Below are 23,775 nucleotides of genomic sequence, written 5' to 3'. Positions count from 1 at the left end.
AGGTGGCTACCGCTTCCCGGCGCCCTGACACGGCGGCTCCCTCCCCCTTCTGTTTAGCTTCCGATATCTGTGCGCGGTTTCACGGCTCCCCGCTTCGTACCTCGATACTCAGCGCTGGAGATGTTCATTTGTAGAGATCCAGATGTATCTTCCTGCGTCTCAGGCTGATTCCGTGGATATTCCTGCTGGTCTGGTACCTATCCAGCTCAACTCAGGGGACCGGCTGAAAAAGGTGTCCCCTACTCCTCCGCCATTTTAACCTCCCTCTCAGCACAGCTTTTTGATGAGAAAGTCTTCCACATATATCCTCTCCCATGACTAGAAGTAAAGGCCATATATGTTTGTATATTAAATAAATACATATACAGAAGTTCATTATGTCACCCATTGTCCATTCTCTAAACAAATGGCTTGTCATGATGACAACTGGGAGGGGTTTGGACTGTTACAGGATTAAAATGCTCACAGCTGAAGCTACAACCTTCCCATGGACTTTACTTAGCATGGATTTTAAATCAACAGTCCTGGAATAGACCTGCCCCCATTGCATCATGGAGTTAATCACAAGTCATAATTAGCAACTTGCCCTGGCTTTTTCCCCATGATAAAGTCTGCTATTTGTAATGCCAATACTTAGACTGTTTGTTAAATGTGTTTTAATACTCTTGTCAAAACACAGTAATAAGCACATCAAGATGGTTTCTTACATATGGCAGGTAAAAAATATTTGTTAGATAAATTATAATCTTAAAGAAATCATGCAAGGAAAGCAATATCACATCCACTTTTCAACATAGGTATTTAAAAAATTAACTGATTTACTCAAGACTAAATAACTAGTGTCTGGGAGAGGAGGGACTTAAAACCAATTCAGGCTAATGCCAAAGTTCTCTTATTTCAACTACAGAGAGGAAGAAGGAGGGAGAGGGGTAAGGAAAGAGAGATGGAGGTAAGGAGAAAAATCTAAAAACTGTGAACCTGCACAACTTCAGGATTCCACCTCTGACATATATTAGGACAACAATTGTAAAAAGAAAAAAATATATTTTGTGAGTTCTGAGATAATCAAATTGTCTGTATCACATGCAAAACATTGATCAGACATGCCCATAATATGTGGAAAGAAACACTGTAGTTAATTGTTTTCAAATGGCAAACAATGGTAAGTAGGGTGTTGAAGATATTAATTTTAATGATTGGTGCCTTTGTGATTTTGTATCATTGTCCTTCACCCTACTTGGTCTAAAAATACAAAAAACATGAGAGAAAATTAATTTTCAGGGCCAGTTAGTTTTTGAAAACTCATCAGGAAAAAAATGAAAATGGAGGATATAATTTCTAAACAGTTCTCTTCTCCCCCTCACTTTTTACATTCACCTCACAGTATGTATATATGTGCTCTACCTCAACTTGTCCCACTGACAGATCACTAGTTATGAAACTCAAAGACCAAGAGATTAAACTCTTGAGGAGAAGACAGCCTAGGAAAAAAAAGACTTGATTTTTTGTGTATTCCAAGGTGTTTTTTCTCTTATAAAATTGTTTCTGCATGTTTCCTTTCTTCAGTAGGCAGTAAGTAGCTTTTAGGGAAATAAATGTGAAAGGATTTGGTTAAGTGACTGGGATGGAGGTTTGACCATCTGTGATGAGTGCATTAGAATAGACTTGCTCAGGGAAAAGGTTAGCTGTGTTGCCCGTCTCTATGAGATGGCATTTATATAAAAGTACTGGTTCACATGTATTGATCAATGTACATTAAAAGGCAACCCAGGGCATGTAGGTGGCTCAGTTGGTTCAGCATGGAACTCTTGATTTCAGCTCAGGTTGTGATCTCAGGGTTGTGAGATCAAGCCCCAAGTCGGGCTCTCTGCTGGGTGTGGAGCCTGCTTAAGATTCTCTCTCTCCCTAACCCTCTGCCCCTCCTGCCTCTGCTCATGCTCTCTCCCTCTCTCTCAAAAAAAAAAAAGTCATCTCAAAGAGAAGTGTGGTGTGACTAACTGAATTATCGGCTGTTTGTACAGATGGGGAACCTCATGGGATCTGTGTGCACAGATGAGTAGTGACCGTAAGATATTTAAGGAAATTTGTATCCTGGGCTTCTCATCATGCTATCTGTCTCATGAAAATTCAACATATTGATGTTTAGATATTTCCATAGTCTCTCAAAAATTAGTTGCTGAGATGTTTTCATATGTTTTGCATGTACTTAATTACCTATAGGCTGAGCTTAATTAAGAGGATAGGTACTGGTGTGGCATCAGCAGGAGGTTAAGAGGGAGAAGGGGGAGAGGGAACTTACAACTTAGCACAACTTTTTGAAATCTTAAGCCATCTAATGTTCCAACAGGATTTCCTTTGCCTGGTGATGATGCTAGTCTTAGTTACCCCATTTTATTACATACTGCCATGTTGAGACTATAACATGGGTTCTGTAGAATGATAACTAGAATTCACCCACTAGCTGAGAGATATTTCTGAGAAATTATGTCACCTGGACCTGCACAAACTCCAAAATTTTAAAGTCTCCTGAGGAGAGACTCCCACTTCTCCACTCCAGTGATATTTTCAGATTTTAAATCTGATTTTACTTACTTGAAAATTTCTCTACTCTTGACTTTCCTACCTTACTCAGCCTATATTCAAACTTCCTTATCTCTTGCTGTACTTTTCCTTTAAGTTCACAGTTCACCACACCAGGATACTCTCCTTAGAACCTTCTAAAATAGAAGTGGACGTTTGCAATGGGGATCACATTTTGCAAATATTAAATGGATGCATTTTAATTTTCTTCTTATATCATCTTGCCTTGTAGCCTTCTACCCTCTGAGGCCAAAACTTGAGATTTATGTTCCAGGGAAAAACAATAAGCTTAAATAACTGACTAGACAGAAGATTTTCCAGATTTCTTTAGCTAATCAAGAACTAAGCCTTGAAATCTCAAATACTTGAGTCATCTCCCCTAAGGACTTAGTCCCTTCCTCCCATAAAGGCTGGACCCCAAGTCTTCTGTCCTCTGGAAAGATGAGGACATCAATTAGGGGAGAGAAAAGAGAAGCCTGTTTCAGCCAGTCTCAGAGTATTATAGGAAGGAGATAGAAAGGGGAATAAAGGAGTGGAGTTAGAATCAGCATGGATGTTCCATTCACCTCTTCAGATGTATGCTTAGGAAAAAGAAGGAATGTTAGATACACTGAAAAAGATCCTGAAAGGAAAAGATTTTGTTTCAGTCCATGTTTTGACTCATTGAAGACCTTATCTCACATACTGTCTGTGCCCACCCCACCACTATCCTCCCTACTTGGTTGATCACTCATGGTTGAGAGGTATTGCTCTAGACTCCTATCAAACCAAGAGAAAGACTGGAAAACAAGGCACACCTGTTGTACACTTCAGCCATAAGGGCAAGTGGGATGATCAGCAGCCAGGCAGATGAGAGATTTGAGGACCATACCTTCCCAGTCACCAAGATACTACACAAGCCTCACACCTTCCCATACCCCCAGATGCCATGTTGGAGAGGAAAAGGTGGTGACCAAGACGTCCCTCAGCTTGACAAAATGTTAGATAGTCTTTTTTCTGGCTCTAAGCCCTGAGCTCCCTTTCCTTATAGCATTTACNCCTTCCCATACCCCCAGATGCCATGTTGGAGAGGAAAAGGTGGTGACCAAGACGTCCCTCAGCTTGACAAAACGTTAGATAGTCTTTTTTCTGGCTCTAAGCCCTGAGCTCCCTTTCCTTATAGCATTTACTTTTTTTTTAAGATTCTATTTATTTATTTGACAGAGAGAAAGAGAGAGAGAGCACACAAGCAGGGAAAGTGGTAGGCAGAGGGAGAGGGAGAAGCAGGCTCCCTACTAAGCAAGGAGTCCAACGTGGGGCTCGATCCCAGGGCCCTGGGATCATGATCTGAGCCAAAGGCAGAGGCCTAACAGACTGAGCCACCCAGGTGCCCCATCCTTATAGGATTTACTTAATAAAATATATCATCATAAATTCTTTCTTTGCATCTTTGAGATAAATGTAAATATTTTTAAAAGCTTCTTGCCAGTTTTACAACCCAGAAATGTCTTTCTTAAGGATTTAAGAGCCATCTTTTTGAAATGTAAGCATCAGGGGAGATAGCACCCCTATCTCCTGGTTCCCGTGAGCCTAACTTAAGCAGATACTTTGTTCCAGTTATAAACTACCTCCTGTCTCAAAAACAAGAGTAAGTTTACTTTCCTTTGGAAATGCTTAAAAATCCCCACACTCTTTGTTTCAGCAGAATTGAGTTCAGACTGGGTTCTGATCTCTCTCCTCTATTGCAATGCCCTTAATAAAATCTTCCTTACCCATTTAACTGCCCAGTGCAGTTTTTGCTTCAATCATGGAGAGAGAAAAAGAAAACAAATAGGTCTAAAACATTAGTGTTTTTTTCCTTAAAAACACTGAACATAGCCCAAAGGAACTATTAAAAGTTTATCATATCAAGATCACCATATTGGGAATACAAATTTTTTAAATTTAATTTCAATTAGCCAACATATAGTACATCATTGGTTTCAGATGTAGTGTTCAACAATTTATCAGTGTGTATAACACCCAGTGCTCATCACATCACATGCCCTCCTTAATGCCCATCACCCAGTTACCCCATCCCTGCACCCACCTCCTCTTCAGCAACTCTCAGTTTGTTTCCCAGAGTTAAGAGTCCCATGGGAATACAAGTTTTTATTTGTGCTTTTGTTTCATTTTGCTTTCACTTGGTAACCAGTAGGTGAAGACTGTGAGGATGAACAGAGCAGTTTTACATGAAATAGTCAAAATTTTCTCTGCATATCTAGCTCTTAGATTCCCCTTCTACATTTACTACATCCACCCTAATAAATTCTTAACATTCTGTCCTGTATTGTCAGTGTCTACCTGAACACTGGAAGTTCCTAAAGGGCAAGAATTATATCTTAGTATCCATTCTTTCACCCTTATCTATCACACAGCTGGGCATAAAGAAGACATTCAAATATTAGATGAATTCACCATCAATTAATATTTGTCAAGTGAATTCTGTGGTCTAGCAATGTGTTAAATGCTAAGACAGAAGAAATATGAATCATGGTCCTGATTTCAAGTATTTACAAATTAATTAAGAAGGAAAGACACACACAGGACAATGAATAAATTACAAACTCAAGTTACCATTTGATTGAGTTATTTTTCTAAAATAAGGTACTTTGGAACTTCAGAGAAACAACCAGAATGAGAAAGGGAAATATAGAACTTGAACTGGAATTTTTAAAAATTTTGTTTTAAAAATGACCCAACTTACACAAAAGTAGAAGATACAGCAATCCTTCTGGTAATCCATGTACCCATCATCTAGCTTCAAAAACTACCAGTATTTTCCTATTGTTTCAACTATCCCTCTTTGAAATGGACATTGAAGGAAGCACAGCATTTAAGAGCAGCTCCATGAGGCCCATGTGAAATGAATTCTTGCTACTTCTGATTCGACTTCAGGCCTGCTGGTCACTTTGAGACAGCCCTCCTGGCCTTCCTCCTCCAGATACAATACAACAAAGCACACTTTTGCCTCAGGATGTTTGCACTTTGCCTAGGGCTTCCTTCTTTCACCTCCCGCTACACACACACACACACACACACACACACACACACACACACTGCACAACACACCCCCTTATTTTATGTGAGTCTGTGTTCTGACAGAATCTACTCACAGAGGCCTTTGCCAGTGGTATTTAACATAGTACCCTCCAACCTCCTCTGTCCCTTTAGCCTAATTTCTGTTTTCCACAAAACTTACCACTACCTGAATTATGTCACTTATTTCTTTTTTCATTCATTGTCTATCTTCTCACTAGAATGTAAGTTTTATAAAGGCTGGTACTATGTCACAGAATCTAGGATATAGTAGGTACTCAACAGATAGATGTTAAATGGATGAATAAAAGAAAAAATGTTACTCCCCTTGCTCAGAAAAACCTCTATTATTCCTCATTAGATAGCAGAGGTGAGAACTGGTAGCCTATGGCCTAAATTCAAGTCTAAGCTGCACAAAGTTTTAAAATGTAAATTAGTTGACAGCATTTGGAATTGAGAGATTGAACATGAAACCCTCTTTAAATAACTTTTTTAAAATATTGCAAGATCTTGGACTACTGGGATCATAACCTGTAAAGAGTAAGATGGAGTCACTCATGTCAAGCAGTGACTTATGTCAGGCAGTTATAAGCAGCCAAGGGCATTGCAACTAAGACCAGATATCACCAAAACCAGAACAGGCTGACAACACTCAGCACTGATAACCAGCAGTCTGCAAAGGCCAAAGACTGATTAAACTCCTTAAAAAAGGGAGGATTTTTACAGAAAACTGTCAGACTTTTCAGATGCGGACCCTTTCACGTCTGACCACATCAAAAAGGCAACTGCTGCCAAAGGCTCTGCTGAATTGATCTCTGAACATAAGAGATTCTCCACTGCTTGAACACAGTAAGACCTTGTGCTGAGAGCTGATCTAGACCAGACAGAGGCCTCATCTTAACTGCACACTCATGCAGTGACTTCGCATTTGGTTGGTTAACTTCCTTCCCCTTGTATCCTTTGTTGTGACTTCATATTGTTCTTTGCTTTGTGCAACCTGTAGGAAGCCGAGTTAAATGTGTAGTGAAATGTCTTTGAGTTTGGGAATCCTGAAACTGCTTTGCAATTTATGTTAACCTTGCTTTACGACTGAATAAACCTGATGTTGTGGAAAGACACAACTTGTGTGTGTGCTCACTACCTAACCTCACATAGCAACACTGGAGACTGAACAGGAGTATCTTTTCACACAGGGCACAAGCTCCCTGATGGCCTTCACCTTTCCTGATGTCTTTTGCTGTTTACCAGGGTTTTGTCTGTCTCATTCGTTTACAGTCCCTGTCTGAATCTTGTGGGCATTCTAGTTCACAAATCCAACCTCAGAGTCTCCATAAATTAATTGTTTCTGAGAATGATCTGCACACTTCAGTTCTGCTCTTTTTACCTCGCCTCTAGTTGCCCAAGTGTACAAAGAACCATCTCAAAAAAAGCAAAACAACAACAACAAAAAAAAACCTGTCTCCTATTTCTGATGCCACAATGACCCATGAATTTGTGTCAACCTCATGGAGTGGGCTCAGGTGCTTCTATTGACCCTCAATTCAGTCTCCCTTCCCCAATTTATATATTTCTAATTCCAAAAGGCCAGGTCCCAGATTATTTCACACCTACTGATTTTCCTTTTGTAATTGAATAGTAGAAATAGAAGTAGGGCCATTAGGTGAGGAAATAGCATACTGTTTTTATGTTAATCAGAAGTCTGGCCTTCAAGCACAGCACGGATCAAATTCTATGAATCTTCTCAACCTCTTGTAACCTCCCTTCCCCTCCCAAATTTTGCATTAGATAATAAGTCAATGAACTGAGATTGGTTGGGTAGGAATTAACTACCTACCCAATGGCCTCTCAGGAATGGTGCCTCCCCAGTTCACCCATAATTTTGAGATTGACACTTTAGATGAATCTTTACTATCCTCTTGTTTTCCCATGCAGTGAAAGAAAGCTTATCCTTGGGATTTACAACAGAGTATAACAAATTGTCAGGGGAAGGATTTGTTTTGAAAAATTTTATTTGGAAAAGGATTTCCTCACTCCAGGTAAGGAAATTTTTCTAATAATTTAAATAAGAGTCATCATCCTTTTAAGAAATTAAAGATAAGAGCAATCAGAATGACAAATGAAATCTTTTCACTGGTAAAAAATAAGTGAATAAATAAATCAAGCACATGCAAAGCTCTTTGCTCTTATAGCAATGTCATAAACACATCTGTGATTGAAATAGGATGATTCTGCCAAGCAAAGGCAAGGTGCTACAGGTAGTAGAGAGGCTGCCCTAGTGCTGCGGGCAGAGTGGGAGAACTCTGGTTGTCTTATGCCAAACAGAGAAAGTAACTAGTTGCAGTGGGTAGTGTAGTTCATAATTAATTCAAATGTAGATATTTACAAGGTGACCAAAGAGACACAGACACACCGAGAAATAGAGAGACAGGGAGAAAAGAAAAGATAAACTTCTAAGAATATGAGATTTGAGCCTCTTTTCAAGGTGTACTTATTTTCTCCCTGACTTCTGTGTAGGCATCCTACATACCTCTCGGGATCTTCCAAGTGAGAATTAGGACCATCCGTCTATTGACAAACAGAAAAATAAACAAACAATAACAATAACGACAATAAATTGAGTATAAGAGTAATCCTCTTTTCTTCCTTGAATTCCTGCCTGGGTCCTTGAAATAGGAGTTTCCAACACTTATACTCTCTGAGGGAAGTACTGGAAAGCCAGTACTACTGGCCAGTGTGCTACTTCCTGACTGACTCCCCTAGGAAACCAGAAAGAGGTTAATACTGGTGCGTTGGCATTTCTCCTCTGGGCAGGCATGCATTTGCAATCACTACTCATGTGTAGCTCTGTCTCTTATGATCTGTATCATGTGTCTTGCCTTCTGTCTGTTCAACGCTTCCCATTTTCCATCCAATAACCAAAAGGGTAGCAGTACTGGTTTCCAAGTTCTCTAAGTAAAAAGGAATAACAAACAGGGCAGTGCAAATGGAAGTTGGGGAAAAGACGAATATTAACTCTTCCTCCTCTCTGTTTTTGAACAGTTCTAGTTTGCCACGAATGGCAATAAAAATTCCCAGAGAGGAGCCTCACCTGTGCACTAGACCTGGACGAAGGACTTTACAAACATTATTGCCAATTCCTACAACAACTATGCAAAGCAATATTATTGTCCCCACTTTACTGATTAGGAAATTGAAATTGAAAGTTTTTAGTTTTGTTTGTTTGTTTTAACTATCCCAGTAGTACATCTAGAAAGTGGTGAAGTTGGGATTTAAACAGTTTGTCCGATTCCAAAGCCCATTCCTGTTCTAAGATACTACACTGTCTCTCAAGTAGAATTTCTATATATTGATTGAGCACCACTGGAATGGCCCTAAAATGAGTGAAAGCAAGATTTTAGCCTGTTTTGGTCACAACTACTGCCCAGAATAGTGCCTGGCATAAGGTAGGCACTTAATAAATATGAGGTGCATAAATGAGTGGTTTTTATTTCTCCTTGGTGGACTGAGCTCTCTGAGTAGAGAGCATGATGGGGGCTCAGCCAATCCTCAGTCCTGATCTAGCATCCTCTTCCACCTTTTGCTGTCTTTCCTGAAGACATTCTTCACCATCCTACACAAGAAACAGACTTCTAGCTGCTCCCACCCAAGGCTACAGACATTAAGACATTCAGACTCTCCCTGGATTCAACAGTCTGTTATTATAATTTTTATCCAAGTTTTTTCTTTATTGTCTCTGGATTTTTTTTTAAAGATTTTGTCTTCTTATTTGAGAAAGCACACAAGCAGGGGGAAGAACAGTGAGGGAAGGAGGGGAGGAGGAAAGAATCTCAGGGAGACTCCGTGCTGAGAGTGTAGCCCACTTGGGGCTCAATCTCACAGGCCTGAGATCACAAACTGAGCTGAAACCAAGAGTTGGAAGCCTAACCCACTGAGATACACAGTCACCCTGTATTGTCTCTGGATTAAAAAATGTTTGTTGTCCCGAAAATACACAAAGCAGACTAGGTTGGGATCTGCCAAAAATTATATGTAATATTATAGACCAATCCTCCCCATTATCTCGAACTGCTGTTTCTCATGCCAAAAAGCAAAGAAAGGGCTGCCTCCTGGTTCAGAACAGTCAATCTGGAAGTAGGCCAATCACCAAATAGCAGCAGTAGAGAAGTAGACCCATGACCTTTGGGGCTGGGTCAGTTTGGGAATTATTGGGAACTCTTTATTGGGAACATTATTGGTAAGGCTTCCCACTGACCAAATGGCTTCTGTCTCATGTGACTGGTGACTATGGAAATCCAATCATAAAAGCATCTGTACTAGTCATCCAAAGAGACAGAATCAGTATATAGAAAAAGATTTTATTAGAAAGAGATTTCTAGTATAAGGAGAATTATTAAGGATTTGGCTCAAGCAATTACAGAAGCTGAGAAGTTCCACAATCTGCTGTCTGAAAGCTGAAGACCCAGAGAATCTAGGGGTACAGTCCAAAGACATAAGGACCAGAAGTACTTATGGTAAAGCCCCAGTAGGAAAGCAGGAGAAGACCCATGTCTTAGCTCAATCAGAGAGAGTGAACTCTGGCTTCTTTCACCTTTATGTTCTATTTAGGTCCTCAATGGATTGGATGATTCCATATGGGAGAGCAATCTGCTTTGTTCTGTCTACCAATTCAAATGCTAATCTTATCAAGAAAAACCTTCACAGACACATCCAGAAATAATATTTAACCAAACATCCTCACACCCTGTGACCTAGTCAAACTGACACCTAAAATTAACCATCACAGCTTCTCTTCAGAGAGAAAGCTCCATGTTATCAGGGACAGTTCATCTGTGCCCAAGAATCCTAAGATAAGCATGGGCCTTGCTTGCTTTTTATTCACTTTAGGGCTCACCACCATCCAACCCACCCAAGTTCTGACTCCAGGGTTTATACAAGGTAAATAATAATTTTATTTCTAACTCAAGTGTTACATGCTTTGCTAGTGGGGGTGATAAATAGCAGTTCAGTTTGCACCCCAGAAGAACAGATTGGGAACACTACCCTGAATATGACAGTGATGTTACACCTGCTTTGTGCAGAGACTTAACTAATGTGCCAGCATCAGTGTCTGTGCAGACCAAGTAGGACTTGGAGGGAGGAGAATGAGGCCAGTCTCTGGAGGGCAGTGTCCTTCCGTGAGTCATGGACCTGCATGACCAGTGACCTGGCTTTTCTAGACCAAGTTCTACTTGTTCTAAATGTGCTCATGTGCACACACACACACACCAATCTTTAGCTTTCAGAAGGGATGTTGTACTGCAACTTATAAAATAAAATATAAAATAAAGGAAAAATTAGATTTAATTAATTTGTCAAAGTGTGTATATATACACACATATACTTACTACTTTACTGCTAACATAGTTTATCTAAACATGCACTTGCTGAGTCTTTAGTCCTTCCCAAATCAACAGAAAGGGTCTTGGTTTCATGAATAGAAATAATGTCTAATTCACCTTTATCTCATTAATGATTCCAATTAATTGCAGAGCTCCGATGCTGCCAACTTCGTATTCCTTTACTGATCATAGTACCATGCTGTGCTTTTTAAAGGAACATATTAGCATATTGGCATAATCTGTTGACTTTAAGGATTGGGAGTACCTGGTTAACCCTCATAGAGATTTCTGGATTTGTACAAAGAATCATGTTGCTGGTTTTATATCCAAATTACCTCCTCTCTTGAGAAGCATCAGCTTGACTCTTCCAGTTCATTGGAATAGTGGTTTATGGGTATTCGGTGATGTAAAACACACACACACACACACACACACACACACACTGTGTACTGTGTTTGGGAACTAACTTTTTTTTTTTAATTTAATTTTATTATATTATGTTAATCACCATACAGTACATCCCCAGATTCCGATGTAAAGTTTGATGCTTCATTAGTTGCGTATAACACCCAGTGCACCATGCAATACGTGCCCTCCTTACTACCCATCACCAGTCTATCCCCTTCCCCCACCCCCTCCCCTCTGAAGTCTTCAGTTTGTTTCTCATAGTCCATAGTCTCTCATGTTTCATTCCCCCTTCTGATTACCCCCCTTTTCTTTATCCCTTTCTTCCCCTACCGATCCTCCTAGTTCTTATGTGGGAACTAACTTTTGACCTGGACCCCAGGAGATGAGAGTCTGAGGAATAATTCAGAACACCAAAGAATGCATGCAGTAGTAAAATATGTAGAGGTCCTATAGCACAACCTTCTCATTGAAAACTCAGGGTCTAAGAGGCTAAGAAGTTCACACAGCTGGTCAGCTATCTTGAACTCTAAAGTCACCCCCAGACTAGGCTAAGTATTAAAGACATTTAACAATGGGTGAGGAACTGGCAATGCCAAAGAATCTGGAAGCCACAGATGATTGGCATTAATGCATGCCATCTGTGTATCATCCATGACCCAGATGGCTGCCCTGTTTGCATCTGAGAACCATGCCCCCGCAACCCCCTCCTCACCCCTGTAAGGAGGCAGTCTAGAGCTATGGCAACAGATCTGAATTGCTCACAGTCATTCAGTTCCTACGATCCTAGAGAACTTTAAGTCTTGACCACTTTTCCCTGGGTGCCAAAAGGACAACTAAAAAGATTGTGGATTTAACTTAGACTGCCTGAGTCAATCACTTCAAGATATTTCTTTTTCTGTACTTAGATCGTCTTTTGTTCAGTCTCACCCCGCTGGTATTGAACTAAGATTTCCTATATTCTTGGTCCAATTCTTCCTCATTACCACCTCCCACACCACTTTACAAATTAAGAATCGATGGCACAAAAATCCTAGTGGGCTAATGGCACCTTTGTAACAGAACTCAGATATCAGCATCCCCTAACCTCCTCTTTTCAGTGCCCACATTGTTCTTAGGCTATTTAATAAAATATTATTTGATTTAGTACAAAGAATAAAAACAGCTTGTGATTCTCCTCTCTTTTCAATGTTCCCCTTCAATTTTTGTACACACTCCCCCAAAGAAATTTTTCTTTGGAAAAGATAGTTAATGCCCATGTCAAGTGCCCATTTAGAAGAACTTTGCTCCACCAGCTCTTCCAGGCTAATGAAGGGTAATTGCTGTCACCCGCAGACCCGCAGCTTCAGTGCCAGCGAGTCATCAGGCTGATGCTTCCCCCAGCGTGACAACTTCCTTCTCTCAAGGGTTTTCCCAGAGAATCTATAGTGGCACTTGAAAAGCAAATAATTGAGAGCAATAAATAGCAAAATCCCCAAGAGAAATATAAATTATTCATAATAATAACTGTGCAGGCTGGCTGGAGGAGGAGTGTTTTTATCATGTACCATAATTTTCTGAATCTGCTTGAATATGTTTAAAATCTTGGTTTAAAACACTGTTAGTTCCTCAAACCACATACAGTCACTCTTCAAGGATTTCTTAAAATGCCAAAGTATCAAATTTGATCTCTTGCTCTCTTTCATAATATTAGTGCAAAATATTTTTATCTTACTTCATTATCTAGGTCCTACATTATCATTGCTCATTCCTCAGGCTCAGCAACACATCTAAGGGCTGGGAAGAATAGTTGGTTCAGAGAAATGAAGTAAATGGCATAACTCAGAGATCTGGACTATAACTCAATTACTAGTTGAATGCCCTTTAGCAAGTAAAAACCTGCTGAGCTTCAGTTCCACCATCGATAATTCTGGAAGTAATCAATCCTGTATCACAGGGCATTGTGAGACTCCAGGGAAATGATGTGTATAAAAGTATTTTTAAGCAACAAAATATTACACAACTAGTTAAATAAATTGTATCATCATTTCTCCTGCTTTTACCCCTTGTGTTCCATGAATGCTACCACACCACTTTTGGAACTTAGTATTTCTCATCTCTGAGATCCTCTTCAGAAGTCTCCTTAACAATGCCTCATAGTTGAAGAGTCTTTACAGGGGCACATGGGTGGATCAGTCAGTTAAGCATTTGGCTCAGGTTATGATCTCAGGGTCCTGGGATGATCGAGTCCCACATTGGGCTCCTTGCTCAGTGGAGAATCTGCTTCTCCCTCTGCCTCTCCCCCTGACTCATGCATGTTCTTTCTCCCTCTCTCAAATAAATAAATAAAATCTTTTTTTAAAAAAGAGATTTTATGTACATAGATCTTATCATCTCTTCTTGATGGGATAGTAACCTGAATTTGGGATGCAGGCAATATGCTACATTGGGAGATGAGAGGACAATCAGCAAGAAAGAGTAAAGGTGGTCTCCCACCCATTCCTGGTTTAGACTCTACAGCTGAAACTTAGACAACAAGCTGTTGGTTACCAGAGGGGAGCTGGGTTGGGAGAATGAGTGAAATAGGTCATGGGGATGAGCGCTGGGTGTTGTATGGAAGTGTTGAATCACTGTATTGTACACCTGAAACTAACATTACACTATGTTAACTATATGGTATGTTAACTAACTGGAATTTAAATAGAAACTTAAAAAAAACCAAAACACCTTTCTTGCTGAGTCCTGAGAACTGGCTCCCTCAGGCAATCATTCTAGTCAGTGCTTGAAATGTTGCTCTTCTTTCTCTGTTATATTGTTTGGGGTTTATGTTAGTTTTTCTGATCTAGTTACTATGCAAAACAAGTCCTCTTCTTCAAATTGTCCCTTTAACAGTAGGTAAGCCTGGATACATCTTATCTTCCCCTTTACATAGGTCAGAGCTGACCTCAAGCTCTCGAGGTCTCATTTTCTCCTAATATCTGTGTTTCACTTAAGGTTCTCTTTCTCTTTTTGTTCATCAGCCTTTTAAGTTTTTATTTCATTTTATTTCTTCTATTACTTTTATTAGTTGGACTGAATAAGACCTCTCTATTTGAAGAACTAATTTCAGATTACTCCAGCTCCTTATTGACTTTCTAGGCAAATTTGATCCTTAGAAACAGGAAATTCCGGGAGAATATCTTTTTCATTATCTTCCTAGGTTCTGGGTCTGCAATAATTTTATTAAGTCATTGAAAAATTTTGCATGTTTTTGTCATAATAAGGGCTTCAAACTCTTTCGTTGTTTCATTAGTAAAATCTACCACACTTCTTCAATTAGACGCTGAGTTTGGCTCTCGAAAACTAAGGTCAAAGATAGAGATTCTGTCATTAAGAAATCCAGAGCAAGTGCTCACTTCAGCAGCACATATACTAAAAAATTGGAATGATACAGAGAAGATTAGTATGGCCCCTGCACAAGGATAAAATGCAAATTTGTGAAGCATTCCATATTAAAAAAGAAAAGAAAGGGGCACCTAGGTGGCTCAGTTGGTTGGGTGTCTGCCTTTGGTTCAGGTCATGATCCCAGGGTCTTGCAATCAAGTCCTACATCAGGTTCCCTGCTCAGTGGGAAGCCTGCTTCTCCCTCTGCCTGCTGCTTCCCCTGCTTGTGCTCTTTCTCTCTCTGACTAATAAAATAAAATCTTAAAAAAAAAAAAGAAGAGAAAGNCCTTTGGTTCAGGTCATGATCCCAGGGTCTTGCAATCAAGTCCTACATCAGGTTCCCTGCTCAGTGGGAAGCTTGCTTCTCCCTCTGCCTGCTGCTTCCCCTGCTTGTGCTCTCTCTCTCTCTGACTAATAAATAAAATCTTAAAAAAAAAAAGAAGAGAAAGAAGAAAGAAAGAAAGAAAAAGAAAGAAAGAAGAAAGAAAGAAAGAAAGAAAGAGAAAGAAAGAAAGAAAGAAAGAAAGAAAGAAAGAAAGAAAGAAAGAAGAAAGAAAGAAAGATAGAATCAATTTGAAGTAATATGATAGGGAAAAACCCACACTTATGATAAGCCACATTAACCCAAACTTAGCTGACAGCCTCCCTTGTGTTCTTTTGATCTACAATATAAAATGGAATTTAGGTGGTCAGTTCAGAGCTGCCTACTTAAACCTGTCAGGTACAACCGAAACCTCAAACACCATGAGTGTTCTGTAAGATATACAGAACTTAGATCCCTTGACATTAAAATTCCTGCCTAGTGATCTGGCTGGAAAACACTGTCAATAGAGCAAATATTGTCTGTCTAACCAACACCTGAAAGGTCTAATTCTATCCCAGCTTTCTTGTAATACTAAGTCAAACTGAAGCAGCCTATACTTTACACATTTGTGGTCACATTTGTTGTGACCACATGAGTTAAAAGCCCAACTCACCAATTAAAAAGAAAAAGCCCATTTCACCACCCTCAACTCTGCCCACAATTGTTAAAATGGGCAGCATAACACAATATAGACACCCACAGCTGCCAAACTCAACACAATAAAAAACCGTGGCCTGATCCATTCCAAAGTCTCAATCTCTGAGCATTGCTTTTCTTCCCAAATTCCACTTCTTACTTATTTCTCAAGATTCTCAGCCCATGTACCAATTACTGGATCAGGGATGGGTCACTTAAGGACACCTCAATTCCCCATCTCCCTACAGGTTGAGTCTGTCCCTGAAATTTAGACAGCTTGGAGGGTCAGAGCAGAATGTGTACTCTTTGCAGTTGGACACATCACAGTAAGAAAGGGAAAATGAAGGACTGAGACAGGGGCACACTCAGATCTTCCCCTCAAACTTTCTAATCAGAAAAGTCAATTCTCTTGCCCTGAGTAGGACAGAGTAAAGAACATTAAGGGAAATATCTTTCTTCATAGAAACCAGAAGTTGTTAATAAGTGCTGCTTCAACTTTGATCAAGAATTAAGATAGCACGCAACCTTAACTATTTAGTGATTTTTCTCTGGGTACAAAGGAAGCAAAGAATTGGTTTCATATAAGATTTTGACATCCTAAGAACAATGAATCAAAGAGAGGTTGGTTTTAGCTGCCACATTTAGATTGTAAGATCTATGTGATGCAAAATTAAATACAGGTCAATGATTACATTACCATAATCATCAGTGGATCAGCGATCCTCAAGGGTGACTTAACAATAGCAATATGAAATTTGGGATGCTGTGAAATTAATAGTAATTAATGACTATTTTCATTGTTATGAATTATTTATAACATTTGATATATTATAAATTTAATGATTGCAATAATGTGATTAACAAGAATTTAAAGATGATGATTCCTATATTTAATTTGGATATTATTTTATATTAAGTCAATAAAAACGTAGATTGGAGTAGATGGGGTCTGCATTTATGAAAGAGTGTATGATGGGAAATTACTGCCAAAGAATTTAAATAGGATTGTGATTTCAAGGAAAATTTCTTCACAGAAGGGCTTTTGTAGGTTATCAAATCTCCGAACTACAAAATATTACTTGACATAGAACCCTGGCCAAAAGAACACCCACTGATAATCTTAAGAGATTCTATCAAAACTGAGATGACCAAACAGTAACATCAACACAGATCTTCAAGGAAGCCACTCTTGAGTTCTGCATAAATGGAACCCCACACAGGCATTCCATCAAAATCACAAGTGTCTCTCATTCCTTTACTAGGTCTGGTCCCTCGGGTAATGTCTCTAACCAGTGGTGACTCTGGTAACCGAGCCATGTACTTTCACAACTGAGCCATGTACCTGTGATGCAACTTTGTGACAATACTACCAAAAATGGGAATTTCAGGTCATACTGCAAAAATGTTCAATTGCTTAATTTGACAGTGTCTTCTCAACAGGAAGCTGCCACTAATTTTTGAGCTTCTGGAAGACTTATCAGAGCAGTAAGAGGAAGGAAGAAACACTTCTTAAGTGGTGTCACATTTTCTCAAGTGGAGGCTTTCTTACTAAAATAAAATAAAAATATTCTTGTAACTAAGAAGCTTTTAGAAGTTAAAATGTATGTCAGCCACGAGAAAGGGGTGTTATGTATGACAGGGGCCTGAGGACACAGGTTTGCAATAAGTTCTGTAGCTATGTGCTGCCCTGGTTTAAGTGTAGGTTGGAGTTAACCCAATCTAGTTTTTCCAACAAAAAGTAACTTTTCCCAAACCCTGTGTACCCTTGCCTGTTCCTTTGTTATTTAATTGTACAGATCCCTAATAAGAATTCACTCTGAAGGGTAAAGGAAGAAAACTTAAACATTCCTTTTGGTATTTACCTAAAAGTATATATATAATGGTATTTTCTCAACTTATGCTCTATGAAGTTATATAATATTCTTTCTTCATCGAATTCCCAATGCCTTGCAATGCATCCTTTTCTACAGGCAACAAGTCCATCCAGGCAAATAGTTACCTTTCTTCAAATAAGAACAAAAATAAGAACTTAAAACTTTGAGGAGCTTGGGGAATTGATGAAAATGGAAACTATGTGTAGGGAGAAAATGTTATCTTTTGATCACAGCCTTCCTTTCTATTCATTTAATATAGCCCGAATTTGCATATCAGAATACACTCCTTGTCCAGCATAGAAGTAGCTAGTCTGTTTAAAAATAATGTCAGATTGAGACAGGTATATTGTAAAACAAGGGGGAAAAGAAAAGAAGAAGAAACACTGCTTCACTGCTTTCCTTACTCTAGAATATCACTCACTCATCCATCTTTCTATTTTTGAACAAATCAAGCATCTGCTTTATTGGGTCTGCACCAGCGGTAAGTTGACAACTAATGATTTTCAGGCAGTTTTCAGTCTTCAAGGCTCACCGTGGAGTGACAGTACTGGTCTGCCTATCTCCTCCCTTCCCCTTCCTACCTCTGGGAGTGAGTCTGTCCTGTCCTGCCACTATAAGAGACCCCAGTTTTGGCTGACAGGCTCTCAGGGGAACATATAGCCCAGAGGCTCTAGGGTTCATGGGGAGCTCAGGCTTAATGTCCAAGTGATCTCCAGTCCACCAGGTCTCTCAGAGTAGCTACAAAATGAATTAAATAGATTTTGGAGGCCTTGTCTGGGAGGCTATCTACTAGTGATAGCTTTGAGTGCCAATAACACTTAGAACAGAGCCTTTTTCATGTAATACAGGCAATCATTTGCACCTACATTAGTGTGGGAGCTTACTTCTGTAAATGAACCAGATGAATCAAGTAAAAAATGTGCATCAAAGTTGCTACATATTAATATTAAAACATAATAGAGTAAGCTACAAATGAGCAAGAATACTGTGGAATGCCCACTCCCTATCTACCAGCAGATATTTGATGCTAAGCTGGGTACAATAATAGCTTGAATGCTAGATATCTGCATTTACATTTCTCCCTTTTTTTCCTTAAAAATATTTTTTAGTCTATTTTTACTATCCTGTTCCTCACCAGTAGGCCTTCAATGATCCTGAAAGAAATGCAACCTCCCTCTAGTGCATAGACATTAAGCAACTCTGGGTCTAACACAGTATGATGCCAATCTGAATTTTACAAATTATTTATCATCAATAAAAAAGAGATTAGGTCCTCAGGAAATGCATACCTACATCCCCCAATCCCATTATATAGAATTTATTTTGTGTGAGCTTGGATCAAACATGTAAATGTGATGTTTAAGGTATCACATTGTTTTTCCCATGGAGCTCCTTAACTTCCCCAGCACAACTCTTCGCCTTTTTGAGGTTAGCCTAGAATGCAACACAAATCATACAGGTTGCTGGGATACAAATTCTGGCCTCCCAACACAGGAAGCCTCATGAATTTTTTCACCACTTTTTGTTATGATTTTGGAGCCCCAGAAATTCCAGTCTCTGTTTCCAGTCATGTCAATACTTTCATAAATCTTACCAAAATTGTGTTTACCTGTATGTATCTGAAGCTACTGACTACCACCGCCCCCTTCTTGAATTCCTTCTGTTCTGGTGTTCCGAGGTACTGGAGTGGCCAGACCAGTTCCTTGTTCTCAGTTCCCCAGACTTAAGCAAAGTAAGTGACAATTAATGCAGCAGGACTCTAGGTTCACCAGAAAATCGCCCTGTGAGCCACCTTCTTAGATCCCTCTTCCTAGATTCATTGTCTTGGCTTAGCCAAGCCTCCAGAGGAGTTCTTTGTTTAGACTTAAAAAATATATAGCAGCACAGATGCAAAATCTATGAAACATGCACCAAGAAGCAAAGGCTTGATATCAGTAACATAAGACCCTCCCCCATTATTATTTCATCCTTCCGCTAAATACACATAAACCTCTTGTGAGCATCACTATGTGCTGCTTTCCCTCCTCCTCCACTGTGAGACATGGTCCTTCCTCTTCAGTCTCTGCCCAACTCAAGGGAAACAAATACTCTGTTTTGAAGGGATTCTAACCCCTAATCTATGATCTACTTTCACATTCTATAAGTTTCTTTCTCACTCCAAAATCAAAAGATCATGTAGATGAGTGAGACTATCTTAATAAAAGTGCATAAGATAACAAGCATTGTATTGTGTTAAGTCAACATCTTGAGCCATCAAACAGCATGTATGTTTCAGTGCTTTTCCTTAATAAGCCAATCCCTGCCTCCCATTTTGACAAAGGCATGGGTAGGCATTTGCTCAAAGGAAAGTGTATTTCATTCAATAATATTATTATTTTATGTCAATAATAGGATAGGAGAATCAATCCCTGGGGACAAAGAGTGAGAGAGAGAGAGAGAGAGAGAGAGAGAAAGAGGCAGGGAAGGACAAGAAGCGATACAAGCCGATGGTCAATCATGATGGGCAGGGCTTTGAAATGAGTTGCGAAAAGACAAGGCATTTCTACTCAGCCATTCAAGATGAACCCGCACAAGCTATGCAAAGAAGTGGTCACTTGGAACAGTTTGTCCATGAGAGGAAAGAAACAGAAGTATTCCCTTCAATTCTCACAGAGATTTCCCCCGCTCACTCTCTAGATGCATGTAGTTACAAGCTATAGAGCATTCCTCCTGGGATCTGCTATTTATATGCCTGGATTTCTCCTGTCAAATATCTCCCATGGTCAAAGTTTACACCATGAGGAATTAACTCCCTGCTGCTTACATTGCAACATCCAGCCCTTTCCTTTTGGCCTCTTCTCAAAAAGTTAGACCCCACTCTCTGAAGTATGCTACACTGTTAAATATGAGCTTGGAGGTAGCCAGATCTGTAGCTACAAAACAGGTGTCAAAGAATTTGTCTGTTTATGCCAGTAAAGACATTCCATCTAGAGGAGCAACTGTATTTCAAGCCATCTGCTAATTAAGCTTGGACCAATTCATTGCTAGCCCTCCATCTTATGCACGGGTCAAACAAGTGGGTTGAAGGAGGATGTGATGACAAACAGCACCCTTCCACTCTAGCCTCCCACATCTTCGCAATTTTGGTTGGGAGGGAGCGGAGAGGGAAATTTAGGAACTTCTACAAGCTGATGACAAATTATTTATTGTATACCTAGGAACTAGAGAAATTACCCCAAGATCCTTTGATGGACCCATTAAGTCTACTTTAGGATGCTTCCCATTCTACAGATGAGAACACTGAGTGAAATAACTTGCCTAAGTCCCAACATCTAGTGGCAGTCAGGACAAGAGTGCCCATGGTAGTGCCTCCCAGGACAGTGTTATTAAAAACCACCCCAAAGTGATTTCTGTAATGTAAAATAGCTATTCCTTCAGAGTGTGTTGTTTCTGACTGCTTCAAAGTCTTTGTCCTGTTCCTGAGAAATAAATTCTCTTCACAGCTGTGGCTCATAGAAACAAGAATAGTTGAACAGAATATCTCTCTCATTTATTATGTGCTTGAAAACAGCTCAACAATGTCATAAAATCATCTGTGATTCATTAAGACCACATCACTTTAGCATTTGTGAAGCTAATGCGTTCTTCTTTGTCATGTCTTTGCTTGAACACATAGTCATTCTAGTCATCACAGAGGCAAGTGAATGTGATCTACCTTCTACTATATTCTTGGTGCAACTAATACATCATCAGATCTCAGAAGTTTTGAGTCTGATGGCACATGTCGAAACTTAATTAAACCTGTTTCTAGAGATTAATGCCATTTTAGGCTTGTGAAAATGTGTGTTTTAGGCATTTGCAGAGGCTTTTTCTTTTCTGTTATGGGCCTAAATTGCGTTTATAACTTCAATCAAATATTATTTATTATTTGCCCATAGATTTCTGGATCCACATCAAGTTTTCTTTCATAGAAAGCCATACTATCAAAATGGATGACAGGCTGAAAAGGTAAGAGCCACAACCACCAAGGTTCATGCCTGGAACAAAGGGCAGCTCCTGAGGCATCATCACAGGAGATGTCGCAATGACACAGTCTCATGCTTCACACCTGGAGCTGCCTAGCTCTCAACCAAGCCCGGGGGCCATGGGCCCTGCCTGATCCTGGTAAGTCTCTTTGTGGACCTAGGAGTTGGAGAATTTAACGTAGTCTTTATTTAAGCCATACTCACCTGCTTCTTGTATCCCAGGAATAATGAGTTCATGAAGATGTCAGAGAGATGAGAACAAATTGGTTATTTTCTATTTATTTTTTGTTATCTTAGTTTCCCCCCAAATAGCTTCACTTACTTTATGATCTTTTATGGATCTTTAAGTGCTTCATGTACACAAAAGATAGCAGTAGAAATATGAAGTGGAAGAAAGATCAGAGAGCCAAGATAAGTACTTAGACACAATTCTGATCAGGCACAAACTTCAGGGCAAAGAGAAACATTGATCTCCACAGTCTTGAGATTAACAATTTGAACCTTCAGCACTTTTATTTATGTTTTATGCAATTTCCCTCTTGTTACTCTCTTTACAATCCTCCTGCTCATGTAAAAAGTTCCGAGAGCTGCCTAGGCCCATGCTTCTCAAACTTTAAAGTGCATATAACTGACCTTGGGATCCTGTTAGAAAGTAGAATCTGATTTAGTAATCCACAGTGGGACCTGAGAGGCTGCCCAAGCTACCAGAAGATCCTGATGCTGCTGGTCCACAGACTTCAGACTGCTCCTTGAACAATGAGAGAGAGGACAAGCTCCTGGAAAGAGGGAAAATGCTTTACCCACTGCTGTATCCACTTTCCTGCTCACCTCCCCACCCAAGTCCCAATACCAAGAAATAGCTCAGTTAGTATGTGTTATCTCATAAGCCAAAGACAGACATTGCTCACCACCCTTTTCTACCATGACCATTCTTCATGACCATACCTGCTTATTGGGTCTGTCCAGCTGGCTTGTCAAGTCTCACCAATTCTGCTGCCTGAATCTCTCTCACGTGTCCCCCCAGTTTCCTGGCTGGTCTTCCTACCTATAGCCTCTCTTCTCCCTAATCCATACTCTCCATTTCTGCCAGGATAATAATCTGGAAACAGGATTCTCATTGCCTCAAAGAAAAAAAATCTAACATCCCCACCCCCCCATAGCATACAAGCCCCTTTCACCTTCTGACTGATGTTCAAACTTCCTGGCTAATAACATACCACTTCCTCACACAAACCTCGGGCTCCTGCCAAAGAGACCATAGCTCCCAGAAGGGACTATATTCTTTCACCCTCAAGCCTTGTACATGCTCTATTTTCTCTCTGGAAGGTTCTTCTCATCTCCATCCCTTCTTTTTATGTGGAACATTTCTGTCAAAACTCAACTCAAATGTCATCTGCTCTTTGAGGCTTTTCTGAGTCCCTTTCAGCTCTCAGGCATGGTTGTCTATTCTCTCCTGTATGTCTATGCCAAACCCTTTATGTCCTCTGAGTGCACATAATATAATGTTTCATTAGATTCTTTACCTGGCTGTCTATCCACACTAAAACTGGGATTCCTTGAGATAGAAACTGTGCCTTATACATCTTCTCCCCACTAATGTATAGAAGAGTGCCTGATATGTGGCAGCTGTTCAATAAATTTTTGCTGCTTGAATAAATGGGGAGTAAAACTACTTTAGAAGCACATACTGACAACTTGCACAGCTAGGTGCTGGTAGCATAGAGAAACCCGCTTCCCTACCACCCCTCCCTATGAGATTTCCTTTCATGGCACTTCACTTAGCCTCCAGTATGGGAAGACCTCCAGTAATAGGGAACAGAAGAAATACAAAGAAGAATTAATTGATGAGACCCAAAAAGCCCTAGCCTTTGCCTGAATATTTGGGTTTCACTTGGAAATATCAGGGAGGAACAGTTTTAAAGATGTCATACCAGAATTTTTTCAGGAGATGAAATCTAATAATAAACACAGGTTAAAAACTAAAAGGTAAAGATTTTTCTTTGTTCTTTTTTGTTTGTTTGCTTTTGTTAGGCACGATGTCTGAATATTCACATGGGATGTGGGAGGCATTTCAC

General features: G+C 39.8%; 1 non-coding gene across 1 annotated transcript; it reads left to right on the top strand.

Annotated features, from left to right (window-relative positions):
- Positions 1-14,786: 14,786 nt before the first annotated feature.
- LOC117804289 lies at positions 14,787-14,895 on the top strand. Its single transcript, XR_004628629.1, has one exon. It is a non-coding gene; the product is annotated as a U6 spliceosomal RNA (small nuclear RNA).
- The last annotated feature ends 8,880 nt before the right edge of the window (positions 14,896-23,775 follow it).

This window comes from Ailuropoda melanoleuca, chromosome 10 (assembly GCF_002007445.2).
Source record: "Ailuropoda melanoleuca isolate Jingjing chromosome 10, ASM200744v2, whole genome shotgun sequence".
Lineage (NCBI taxonomy): Eukaryota > Metazoa > Chordata > Mammalia > Carnivora > Ursidae > Ailuropoda > Ailuropoda melanoleuca.
This window is presented reverse-complemented; position numbering and strand designations above follow the sequence as displayed.